Source organism: Tenrec ecaudatus, chromosome 4 (genome assembly GCF_050624435.1).
Source record: "Tenrec ecaudatus isolate mTenEca1 chromosome 4, mTenEca1.hap1, whole genome shotgun sequence".
Taxonomy (NCBI): Eukaryota; Metazoa; Chordata; class Mammalia; order Afrosoricida; family Tenrecidae; genus Tenrec; species Tenrec ecaudatus.
This window is the reverse complement of record NC_134533.1, coordinates 82,705,143-82,718,452: the sequence shown is the minus strand read 5'-3', so window position 1 is coordinate 82,718,452 and position 13,310 is coordinate 82,705,143. Positions and strand designations below refer to the sequence as shown.

Here is a 13,310-nt window from a genome sequence, read left to right as displayed (position 1 = left end):
GTGTTTGTGTGTGTGTGTGTGTTGCTGTGATGCTCGATGTTAGCAGTTACAACTAAGCCAGGGACTTACTGTTGACCAGATGTGAAGAAAAATTTTAAAAGTCCACAAGATCCATAATACAACCTTAATTATTCCACCTGAATTTTGAGAACATCTCAAGGAAAGATTTGCTGCATTGAACACTAATGACTGAAGATCTGATGAGCTGTGGGGTAATATCAAGAACATCATTCATGAAGAAAGCCAAATGTGATTAAAAAGAAAGAAAGAAAAGATCAAAGCAGAAGCCAGAAGAGAGGCTGAACTTGCTAAGACAAATGTAAGAAATGATGATATCAAGGAGTTGAACAGAAAATTTAAAAGGGCAGCTAGCAAAGACAAAGCAAAATATTACAATTAAATATGTTAACACTTAGAATTAGAAAACTCAAAAGGAAGAAAATAGGTAGCATATTTTAAACTGAAAGAACTCAAGAAAAAATTCAATCCTTGAATTATAATATTAAAAGATTATATGGGCAAAATAGTGAGCAGTGCAAGAAGCATCAAATGAAAGAAAGAGTACACAGTCATTATACTAAAAAGGACTAGTTGATATCCCACAGTTTCAGGAGGCAGCATATGAGCAGGAGCCAATGGTGCTGAAAGAAGTTCAAGTTGCACTAAAAGAATTAGTGCTAAAACAAGACTCCAGAAGTTGATGGGATATCAATTGAAATGTTTTAACCTGCTGATGAAGTACTGGGAACGTTTTTTAGCCTATGCCAGGAAATTTGGAAGACAGTTACGTGGCCAACTGACTGAAAGAGATCCATATTTGTACCCATTTTCAGAGAAAAGTGACCCGACAGAATGCACAAATTATAGAATAATATTAATATCACATGCAAGTAAAATTTTGCTGAAAACCACCCAACAACAGCTGCACCAGTACATTGACAGAGAACTGCCAGAGGTTAAGGCCAGATTCAGAAGAGGACATGGAACAAGGGATAATATTGCTGATGTCAGAATGATCTTGGCCAAAAGCAGAGAATACTGGAAAACTTGTGTTTTTATTGGCTTGGCCAAGGCACTCAATTGTGTGGACCATTACAAATTATGGGTAACCTTGAGAAGAATGGGAATTCCAGAACACTTCATTGTGCTCCTGCATAATTTGTATATGGACTAAAAAGCAATTGTGTGAACAGAACAAGGGAATACTGCATGGTTTAAAATCCGGAATAGTGTTCATCTGGAAAAGCATACAAATTCAATCTGTATGCTGAGCAAGTAATCCGAGAAGCTGGTTTATCTGAAGAAGAATGTGGTATCAGGTACGTGGTATCAGGTTTGGAGGAAGACTTATTAACCATTTGTGATATGCAGATGATACAACGTTGCTTGCTGAAAGTAAGGCGGACTTGAAGCACTTGCTAATTGAAGATCAATGATTTCAGCCTTCAGCATGGATTACAATTTGTGGTCATTTCATAATCTGTCAATTTGAGAGTATTAAAAGTGAAAGAGTGGAGTATAGCCTGTTAATCAGGTTGCAGCTTGATGACTCTTTGGAGGTGTGACAGAGATAAATAACTTACTGGAGGTTGGACCCATTCTCTCTTGGCCTCACCTTCTTGCTGACAAGTCACATGGAGCCACACTGATGGCAGCCAGAGCCCTGGAGATAGTACCACCACCACTGGATCCACAGGACTTTCCACCCACATACCTGTGATCTTCCTGCATTCGGCATCATTGCATGTGCTGTGTGAGTCTAACAAGGACTTTTTGGACTAGTCTCAGACATATGCACTAATAGTGGACTTATGGACTTGATCTGGACTGAACAGGGATGTTTTCTTAATATATGATTACTCTGAAATAAAGTTCTCTCTTATACATATATGAGTGTCTTTGGATTTGTTTTTCTAATCAACCTGGACTAACACATTACTCAATGTAAAGAAGACCAAAATCCTCACAATTGGACCAACAGGTAACATTATGGTTAATAGAGAAAAGATTGAAGTTGTCCTGGAAGTTATCTTGCTTTGATCCACAATCAGTGCTCATGGGAGCAATGGTTAAGAGATCAAAAATTGCACTGAATGGAGTAAATGTGCTGCCTGAAACCTCTTTAAAGGGTTGAAAAGTAAGGAGGTTACTTGGAGGACTAAGGGTATGTCTGATCTAAGCCATGGTAGTTTTACTTACCTCATATGCATGTTAAAGTTGGACATTAAATAGACTGAAGGAGAATTGATGATCTTGAATTATGATGCTGGTGATTAATATTGAAAGTGCCATGGACTGTCCAAAGAACAAACATCTGTCTGGGAAAGAAGTACAGCAGAATCTCCCTTGGAGGCAATAATGGTGAGATTTTGTCTCAGGTACTTTGGACATGCATCAGGAGAGACCAGTCCCCAAAAAGGACATCATGATTGGTAAAGTAGAGGGCAGCAAAAAAGAGTAAGACCTTCAACAAGATGGATCAGCGCAGTGGCTGCAACCATGAACTCAAACATAAAAACAATTGAGAGAATGATGCAGGACTGGGAAGTGATTTGCTTTGTTGTATTTGGAGTAGCTAAGCCTACTAGATGGCACTTAACCTCACCAAATTTCTCTCTCTCACTCGCCATGGTAACCACTAAGGAACTTTGCTCTGTATACATTTACTTAGTCTAGATATCTTCTATGGGACTATATAATATTTGCCATTATTATTTCTTAGTAAGTAGACATTATTCTTTAGAGCAGGCTTACGTTTAGATATGGGGTAGGCAGTTTCCACATGCTGTCTGTTCTCTACTTATAGTTTATCCTAACATTAGCATATTGCAATCATAAACCCCAAAAAGCCAAACTCACTGCCATTGAGTTGATTCTGACTCATTTCAAGGCTGTAGGACAGGGGAGAAATGTCCCTGTGGGCTTCTTAGACTGTTAACTCTTTATGGGAGTAGAAAGCCTCATCTTTCTCCCCTGGAGAAGCTGGTAATTCCAAGCTTCTGACCTTGAGGTTAGCAATGCATAACCAGTGTGCCACCAGGGCTCTCTTGCAGTCATATGGCAACTTTATTACAGTTGATGAATCAATATTGGTATATTATTAATATATGATATTTATGTATTTTCAAACTAAGTGACATGCTTTATTTGGATTTTTATACTTTTTCCTTCTATTTTTCTTTTTCTATTCCAGGAATTATTCTAGGATACTGCATCTTAATGAATTTTCTTTACTAATTTATTTTTACACTATTTAATTGTGTTTTTGGTAAAAGGTAGCACAGAAAATCTGGTTCTGATGAAATAATTTCTATATTTCTTGGGAAACAGGGATTTTATTGAAAATAACCTAGTGTACCCAATTTAAATAAAATTTCAGGTTTCCAAATGAGCTAAAATTAGATTATATTTTTAATTTCAGGGTGTGCTCCATTGTGGTTCTAACAGTTTGTTGTGCCACATTTTCTGTTCATCTAAAGTTGATCCCTCGTTATTTTCCTTTCTGTTCCCTATGTTGTCTTCAACCTCCCCACTGGTTGAAATACTGCCTTCTCTTATTATATCCCTGTCATTTTGTGTGACAACGGCTTAAAAAACTTATCTGTGCAAGTGTTTTGGAATCCAGGTAAATGCCATTTCCTCTCTTTATTTCTCAATTTCCTTTCCTTTTTCATTTTTCTTCCCCCTTAAAATTTACTTTTACTTTTTTTGCAGCATGCTCACTTGATGAGCTGTTTTATATTGCTTCTGTCACTTTCTCCTTTTCCCAACCATTCACACCCTTTCTACTCAATTGCTTATAGTTCTACTCTACCCCCTCACCCCCGTTTGCTCTCTGAAATGTGCTGTTTCCTTCTTTTTCCTCCTGTCCTCTCTCTTTCTTTCCCTTCTCTTCTTCTGTCTGTCGCTTGCATTCCCAGCAGGTCCACTTACTGTTAAGAGCTTTTGACCCTGGAAGCAAACCTGCTATGGCTTAACTTTTCTCCGTTTTAGACATTTTCCAGTAGAAGCAAACAGTTACAAGGATGAGCACCAAGCTGCGCCAATGGACTGGAGCTTGCTCTCTTACTAGGTTTTACAACCCACTACCATCAGAGTATGGACACGTCTGTTAGCAACCAGACTCCTCCAGGCAGTCTTCTCTGGTGCGTTCATTAATGCCCTATACCCATTTCGGTCCAGCACTTCACCATAGCTGAACTGTTTATTCATTTGATTGTAAACTTTTTGAGGGCTCAAACTAAATTTTCTTAAACACATCCACATTCTCAGCATCCACCATAGTGCATTTTAATGGCAATTAACTTCACTTATTCAGCACACATTAAGCAGAGTCCCTAGTATATAATTGTATGCATTTATAGGTGGATACCATTTGTACAACAGACATTTAAAATTTGTATATTTATCACAATTTTCATCAAGATGGTAATGCATATATAATTATAAGAAAATCAATATATTATTTTAATTTTTTCAACAGGTGAAAGTACCTTTTCTTGAGAAAAGGGTACTTTTTTACCTAATTTACTCAAAGTTGTCTGGTGGCCTTGATTTGTATTTAATTTATAGCTATTTATATTTCATTGCATTTGGTTTAACTTGCTCAAACCAGCTGTTTTACTTTGAAGAAGATGAAGAGCAATGTATATATATTTTAAAATGACGTGCTAATTTTCACATGTGGAGAACAATGCCTCATCTACTGAATTCATGTTCATTTCTGGTTTTCTGTATTTCTATTAACTTTCCAACTTTGAATGCCAGCCTGTCTCATGTGTTGGCCATATTGTAGTAGTATTTTATTTGAGCCCGTATCTGTCTGTTGCTGTGAATAAAATGTCATACTGCATGATACCATCCCATAGCCAAACTATGGATACTCATACAAATATGCTTACCTGGAATCAACTTATAGTTTATGGTTGAGGAACAACAATATAATTTTCAAGATGGAATTATGTCATATTCCATCATAGTTCTTCTTTTATTTTAATTTATGCATTTCATTGAAGAGTTCTATACATGTACCAATAATAATTAATATCACTTACTGATTATTCACTATGTAGGAGAGACTGTGCTGCCCTTAAGTACTTTTATTGTTCCCATTTTTTTTAATGAGAAAATTTGGGGGCTGAAAATTTAAATAATTTCCAATTAGCAGATAGCTATGACAGGACTAGAATTCAAACCAAGAGTTTTTTTTTTAATTAGGAAAAAATTTAGGGGGAAATTTTATTTTGTTTTACGTGAAAGTTTACATAGAAAATTCATTTCTTGTATGGGATCTTAAAAGTTTGTCTGCAAACAAGTGGCCATCTTAGTGAGGCATCAATTAAGTCCACATCGAAGAAGCATACAAGCCTGTGTGATTCCAGGGTTGTAAATAATATAGTCCAAATCTGGATGAGGGAATGGTTATCAGAACTTAAATTCTGGACACCTGGTTGCAAAAGACTATGGATGACAGTGGAAGCCCAAAATCCATGTGCAGGATCCACACATAGGTTAAGCTTCCAGTCATTTCCCTCTAAACCTACTTGAGGGACATGGATAGCCTTGTTATCAGATCAAAGATTATAGAAGTATTATAGTAGGTACATACAGGTTAAAATATAACATTTAATTTGATTCCCTATTGCCCCCTTTAAAAGTTTTATCACTTTAAAAAAATGAAGGGGAAATACACATAGAGAAAGTCTCCGGTGAGTCCCTTCTGAACACAGACCAGGGATGTGAATAGCCTGGCTATCATAGAGTGCATTGGAGGGAGGATTATGTCAGATGAAGTTAGGTTAAAATCTAACACTTTATCATTTGATTTCATTTTTGATGCATTTTAAAGTTGTTCTGGTTTTTAATATCTTCTGTTTTCTTTTCATCTGATGTTTTATCCATTTTATTTTGTTATTGTCGTTAGCTCTTTTGACTCTTTATTCTTAGTTTTGGTTATATTTTTCTGTATATGAAATCCAGGATGGGTGAATCTATAAAGACAATAACTGTATTAATGGTTTAACAGGGAGGTTGGGGAGAAACGAGAAGCTGTTAACAGAAGAACAAGAAAGAAGAAAATGTTCTAAAATTGATTGTGGTGATGATTGTACAATTCTTGTGGATATGATTGAACTACTCAATTATGTGATATTTGGATTATGTCTCAATAAAATGCTTTATAGAAAAAGGAAAGAAAATTAGTTTCCAGAACAACATTTTATACATGAATTGTTCTATGACCTTGGTTGCCATCCCTGCAGCTTCCCTCTTTCCCCCCTACTTTCCCCATACACATCCCACTAGTTTCCTGAGTTCCTTGCCTTCTCATATTTCCTTTGGGGAAAATGTTACTCATTTGATCTTGTGTAATTGATTGTTCTGAGGAGAATATCCCTTGGGTTAATAGTGTTATTGTTTATTTTATAGGTCAATCTATTATTTTGCAAAAAGGTGATGTCTGGAGTGATTTAAATTCTAGGTTAAAATGTTGTCATGGGGTGATAATCTCCAGGATGACTTAAGTCTAATATGTCTTTTTTAAAATAAACTTGAGTGGTTTTGTTTTTAATTAACTTGAATTTGATGCATTTTTTCCATTCTAATTTGGACCTTCTATTATATACCTGTACAGAGTGATTAGTAGTGGTTACCAAGAACCATCTACTTCTCCTTGTCTTAGGCTAGACAAGGTGGTAGTTCATTTGGACAATTAGGCCTATGAATTAATTTCTTCCTTCATTCTCTAGCTTATTTGACACTACTTTTCACAACATGGGAAGAGATAAATAGTTTTATTTTAGATGACTGTTCACAAGCTGTTAAGACCCAGACACTGCTCTCCAAATTAGGCTGTATAGCCGTATAACTATCTCTATGAACTTTGTTATATACCAGTCGACTTAGATGTTCTCTGTGACTATGGACTGTAATATTCAAGCCCAATAACAGTTCCAGGAAGTGTTTGAATAGGTGTAAGAATTTTCCATATGGTGCCTGTGTATATTCTATTTTATATGCATATATAAATATATATACATATACACAGCACACTCAAATATGTATATATAAATTCTACAAATATACTTACATATGCATGTGCATGTATTCCCATATATCCTATCCTAACTATATAAAATACAGATCTACCTCTGTAACCATGCATAGATCTTTGGTTGGTATTCCTATTGTAGAATTGCATGTTACCCCATTTACTATGTTGTTGTTGTTGTCAGGGCTTTGAGTCCATTCCCATTCATAGAGACCCTGTGTACAACAGAATGAAATGCTTTTTGGTCGTGCACCAGTCTCACAATTGCTCTTTCATTGAGCCCATTGTCACAGCCACTGTGATAGTCCAACTTGTTAAAGGCCTTCCTCTTTTTCCCTGCCCCTCTACTTTAAAACACTCTGCCCCCCCCGCCAGGGACTGATCGCTCCTAGAAACCTGTCCAAAATACATGAGACTAGATCGTGCCATGCTTGCCTCCAAGTACTATTCTGACTGTACTTATTTCCAGACAGATGTTTGTTCTTTTGGCAGATAATGGCACCTTCAATATTCTTCACCAGCACCATCATTCAAACTCATTGATTCTTTTTCGTTCTTTCTTTTTCAGTGTCCAAGTTTCCCATGCATATGAAGCAATTGAAAATGCCATGGCTTAGGTCAGGCGTATCATTGTCATCAAAGTAACCTCTTTGCTTTTTAACACTTTAAACAGGTCTTGGGCAGCAGATTTACCCAATGTTTGATCTCTTGACTGTTGTTTCCATTAGCACTGATTATAGATCAAAGCAAGACAAAATCCTCGACAACTTCAATTTTTCCTTCATTTAGCATTATGTTACCTATTGGTCCAGTGTCAGGGGAGCTAGTCCCCAACAAATCATCACAGGCCTGGCAGGTGCAATTGTACAGCAATAATAAGTAAAGATTATACTAAAGTCATAGAGAATAAGAGAGAGATAGAAGACAGAATGAAATAAAGGAGTCAGGCACATATCATGGTAGCATGCTCACCTCAGCCCCACTTGGTGGTCCATGTGAGGATGTGGAAAGTGGGAATAGCAGGAGTAAAATACCTCGATTTATTATTAACTAAGGCTTATATATTTTTGGGGGGTGTGCAAGCCCCCTAATTACAGGTAAAGACATACGTCACAGGAAGGGGTTGTACTATAGGTAATACAGTAATGGGATGGGAAGATCTAAGGGTATACATGAAATAGGAAGGGGAAGAGGATTGGGGGTACACCTGTGACAAGATGGGCAGATCCTAGATTCAGGAAGGCTTCCTAACTTTGGATGTCACTGAACAGGTTTGACCACTTCTCTGGCTCTCCATAGAAACAATTATTATCTTTATCAGCAGGGTGTGAGCCCCACCTTCAGTGGACTAGACAGTAGTCTGATGGCTGAAAGCCTTCAAAGGAGAGTATCTCTAAGCATCTGACCTCCCACTATGTGCTGGCAAACGACCTCTAATGTTTGGCATATCTTTGGGAGAGACAAAGCTGGGGGAAAGTCTTTTTATAACCCACAGTCCAGTTGTGAGGATTTTGGTCTTCGTTGGCATTGAGTTATAATCCACGCGGAAGATTGCAATCCTTGCAAGAGGAAAGTCAAAGGAAATAGAGGAAAGAGCTAGGAGGCAAAGGGCATTTATAGAGGTCTAAATAAAGGCATGTACATATACAAATATATTTATATATGAGAATGGGGAAATATATCTATTTGCCTATATTTATAGGTTTACTATTAAGGTAGCAGAAGGACATTGGGCCTCCACTCAAATACTCCCTCAATGCAAGAATATGTTATTCTATTAAATTGACATTCTATGATGCTCAACTTCCCAACACAACTGCTGAAGACAAAGCAGGTGAATAAGCAATTGTGGTGAAGAAAGCTGTTAGTGCCCGGCTATCAAAAGATAAAGCTTCTAGGGCCTTAAAGGCTTGAATTTAAATGAGCGGCCATCTAGCTCAGAAGCAACAAAGCCCACATGGAGGAAGCACAGCAGCCTGTGGGATCACGAGGTTTCGAAGGGATCAGGTATAAGGCATCATCAGAGCAAACAATCTTATCATAGTGAATGACGGGGGGAGTGTGGGGTGGAGACCCAAAGCCCATTTGTAGGCCACTGGACATCCCCTTACAGAAGGGTCTTGGGCCGGAGATGTGCCAGTCAGGGTGCGATGTAGCAAAGATGAAACATACAACTTTCCTCTAGTTCCTAAATGCTTCCTCCTGCCCCACTATCATGATCCAAATCCTACCTTGCAAGTCTGGCTAGACAACAGATAGGAACTGGAAACCCAGGGAATCCAGGGAGGATGAATCCCTCATGACCAGTGGTGTGAGTGGTGATACTGGGAGGGTTGAGGGAGGGTGGGTTGGAAAGGGGGAATAGATTATAAGAATCTACATGTAACCTCCTCCCTGGGGGACGGACAACAGAAAAGTGGGTGAAGGGAGATGTTGGACAAGGCAAGATATGACAAAATAATAATTTATAAATTATCAAGGGTTCATGAGGGAGAAGGGAGCAGGGAGTGTGGTGGGAATGAGAAGCTGATGCCAGGGGCTTAGGTGGGGAACAAATGTTTTGAGACTGATGAGGGCAATATATGTACAAATGTGCTTTACACAATTGATATATGTCTGGATTGTGATAAGAGTTTTATGAGCCCCTAATAAAATGATTAAAAAAAGATTTCAATCCTTGATATTCATAAGCAAGTGCTTCAAGTCCTCACTTTTAGCAAGGAAGGTCGCATGATCTGCATATTGCAAGTTGTTAATAAACTTTCCTCCATTCCTAACACCATATTCTTCTTCATATAATCTAACTTTTCTTAATATTTTCTCACCATACAGATCAAATAAATATGGTGACAGGATACAACCTTTGTGCATATTTTTCTGGATTTTAAATCACATAGTATTCACTTGTTCTATTCACACAACTGCCTCTTGGTCCATATACAAATTATGGAGGAGCATAATGAAATGTTCTACAATGCCCGTTCTTCTCAAGGCTATCCATAGTTTGTTATGGCTCACAAAATTGAATGCCTTGGCAAAGCCATTAAAACACAAGTAAATATCTGTCTGGAATTCCCTGCTTTCAGCCATGCCTTTGATATGAACAATGATTTCCCTTGATCCATATCATCTTCTGAATTTGGCCTGAACTTCTGGCAGCCCCTTATCAATGCACTGCTGTAACCGTTGTTGGAAAATCTTCAGTAACATTTTACTTGTATGTGATATAATGATATTCTTCTATAATTTAGTATTGTGTTGGGTCACCTTTCTTTGGAAAAGGTACAATATGGATCTCTACCAGTCAGTTGGCCAAGTAGCTGATTTCAAAAATCCTGGCATAGATGAGTGAAGGCCTTCAGTGATTCCTTAGCTTACTGAAGCATTTCAATTGGTATTTTATCAAATCCTGGACCCTTGTTTATGAGTAATGCTTTTAGTACAGCATGAACTTCTTCCTTCACTACTGTTTGTTCTTTCTCATATGCTACCTTCTAAAATTGTGAAATGCTGACTAGTTCTTTTGGGTACAACTTATTCTTTCCCTATTTTATGCTTTTTGAATAATTCAATATTTTGCTCGCAAATTCTTTCAATTTCGAACTTGAGGTTTGAATACTGTCTTTGTTCTTCCTTTTGGGTTTTCTAACTCTCTTTACATATTTCATTATAATATTTTACCTTGTCTTCTTGAACTGTCCTTTGAAAATTTTTATTCACCTTTTGACTTTATCATTTCTTCAATTTGCCTTAGCTACTCTAAAATTGAGGGCAAGTGTGTTAGTCTGGGTAGACTAAAGAAACAAATCCATAGAGACTCATATGTGAATAAGAAAGAGGTTTATATACAAGGGCAATTGAACATTGAGAAATGTACAGGCCAGTCCACATTAAGTCCATAAGTCTGATATTAGCCCATATGTCTGAGACCAATCTATAAAATTCCTCTTCAGACTCACAAAATATGCAATGATGCCTGATACAGGAGGACCACAGGCTAGTGGGTTGGAAGTTTTCTGGATCCAGTGGCATTGTAAGCATCTCAGCACAGGCAGGAATCTCTATGTGGCTTCACCGGGTCCAGAGGTCTGGTTGTATCAGGGTAGGTCCATGTGGCTTCTCCAGCTCCCAGGGCATAGCGCCATGCTTGTCAGTAGAGCATATCTCAGAGAGTGAACAGAGAGAGAGAGAGAAATGTCTCCTACCTCTGAGGAGAAAATACAGGAGTTCCCAGAATTTTCAGGAGAAGGCTATGCCCACCCAGTGGCCTCATTGGTTATATTTTGATTGATAGGCCAGACTCCACCCCTTCACTCATAATCCTCTCAAATTGACATCAGATTATGTAGCTACCATAGCAAGTTTCAGAGTCTTCTCTGACATCCACTTTGACTTTTCTTTCTTTCATGTCTTTTTAATGATCTTTCACTTTCTTCATGAATGATGTTCTTGATGTCCTCCCACAGCTCATCAGGTTCTGTCAATAGTGTTCATTGTAGCAACCTTGTTCTTGAGATATCCTCAAAATTCAGGTGCATACAATATACACAAGGTCATATTGTAGCTCTCTCTTATGGAGTTGTTTTAATTTTCTTCAGTATCGATCTGACCTTACATCTGAACAATTGGTGATTTGTCCCACTATCAGCCCCTGGCCTGATTTTAGCTGCTGATATTTCTACTTCATCTCTCTCCACAGGTGTAGTCGACTTAATATCTTTGTATTCCATCTGTATAAGTCCATGTATATAGTCATTGTTTGTATTGCTGAAAAAAAGGTGTGTGCTGTGAATAAATCATTGGTCTTGCCAAATTATATCATGAGATCTCCAGTTTTGTTTTTATCACCAGGACCATATTTCCCAACTACAGTTACTTCCTCCTTGTTTCCAACTTTTGTATCCCAATTGACAATCATGATCAATGCAGTTTGATTGCAAGTTTGATCAATTTTCTACTGAAAATGTTGGCAGAATTCTTCAATTTCTTCAGTAATGGGTTTCTTGGTTGGTGCATAAAGTTGAATAATAATTGCATAGACTAGATTTTGTTAACTATAGATAGATAGAATCCTATCCAAGACAGCAAAGGACTTCAAAGTAAATCTTGAAATGTAATTTTTGATGATGAATGTAATGCCATTCATCCTGATTGTGTCATTCCCATCATAGAAAGCTATGGTATAGCATTTACTATAGTTGTCCTTTATTCATAAGTGCATTAATGTTGACTTCTTCTGTAGAGTGATATGTTAGTCTGGGTAGACTAGAGAATCAAATCCATGGGCACACATATGTGTATAAGAAAGAGGTTTATATACAAGAGGAAATATCCCAGTCCAGTCCAGTCTAAGCCCACAAGTCCAATATTAACCCATATGTCTGATACCTTTCTATAAAGTCCTCTTCTGAATCACAAAACACACACAATGATGCCAAATGCAGGATGATCACAGGCCAGTGGGTAGAAAATGTTTGGATCCAGTGGTGTTGTAAACATCGCAGCACTGGCATTGGTCTCCACTTGGTTTCTCCAGTTTCCAGGGCATGGCGTCTATCAGCATGGTGCCATGTGTCTTGTCCTTAGCAATGTCTCGAAGGAAGTGAGACTTGTTAGTAGAGCATTTCCAAGGGAGTGTACAGAGTGAGAAAGTGTCTCCCACCTCCAAGGAGGAAATACCAGAGTTTTCCCAGAATCCTCAGGGGAAGGCCATGCCCACACAGAGGCCTCATTGGCTGTGACCCGATTGACAAACTAGACTCTACCCCTTCACTCTTAATCTTCTCTAGTCCCAAATTGACACCACATTACACAACTTCCTCATGTGCATTCCCATTTCCCTCACCAGAATTAATGTATGCCTACTATTAGTAAGTGATTCTGCATCCTTTCTCCTTCCACCCCCCAGCAGTCATCAAAGGATATCGCTTTCTGTGTTAAATCTATTCTTGACTTGTTATAAAAATGGTATCCTATACTATTTGTCCTTCTGTGATTAACTTATCTCACTCAGCATAATGTCTTCCAGTTTTATTTGTGTTATTTCTTGAAGATTTGTTGTATATATTGTATGTGCAGCATTTTGCTTATCCTTTCATTCTCGATAGATACCTAGGTTCTTTCCATCTTTTTTGAAATTGTGATTAATGCTGCAGTTAACATGAGTGTACATGATACTGCTTTTAGTTCTCTAGGAGATATTACTTGGAGTAGGGTTGCTGGATCATATGGTATTTCTACTTCATTATTTTTGAAGAAGTTC

The 13,310-nt window shown here is 37.8% G+C and overlaps 1 protein-coding gene across 1 annotated transcript in view; it reads left to right on the top strand.

The window, feature by feature from the left end:
• Positions 1–13,310, top strand: part of DLG2 (discs large MAGUK scaffold protein 2) — a 2,300,776-nt gene that overhangs the window by 164,222 nt on the left and 2,123,244 nt on the right. The window lies entirely within an intron of this gene.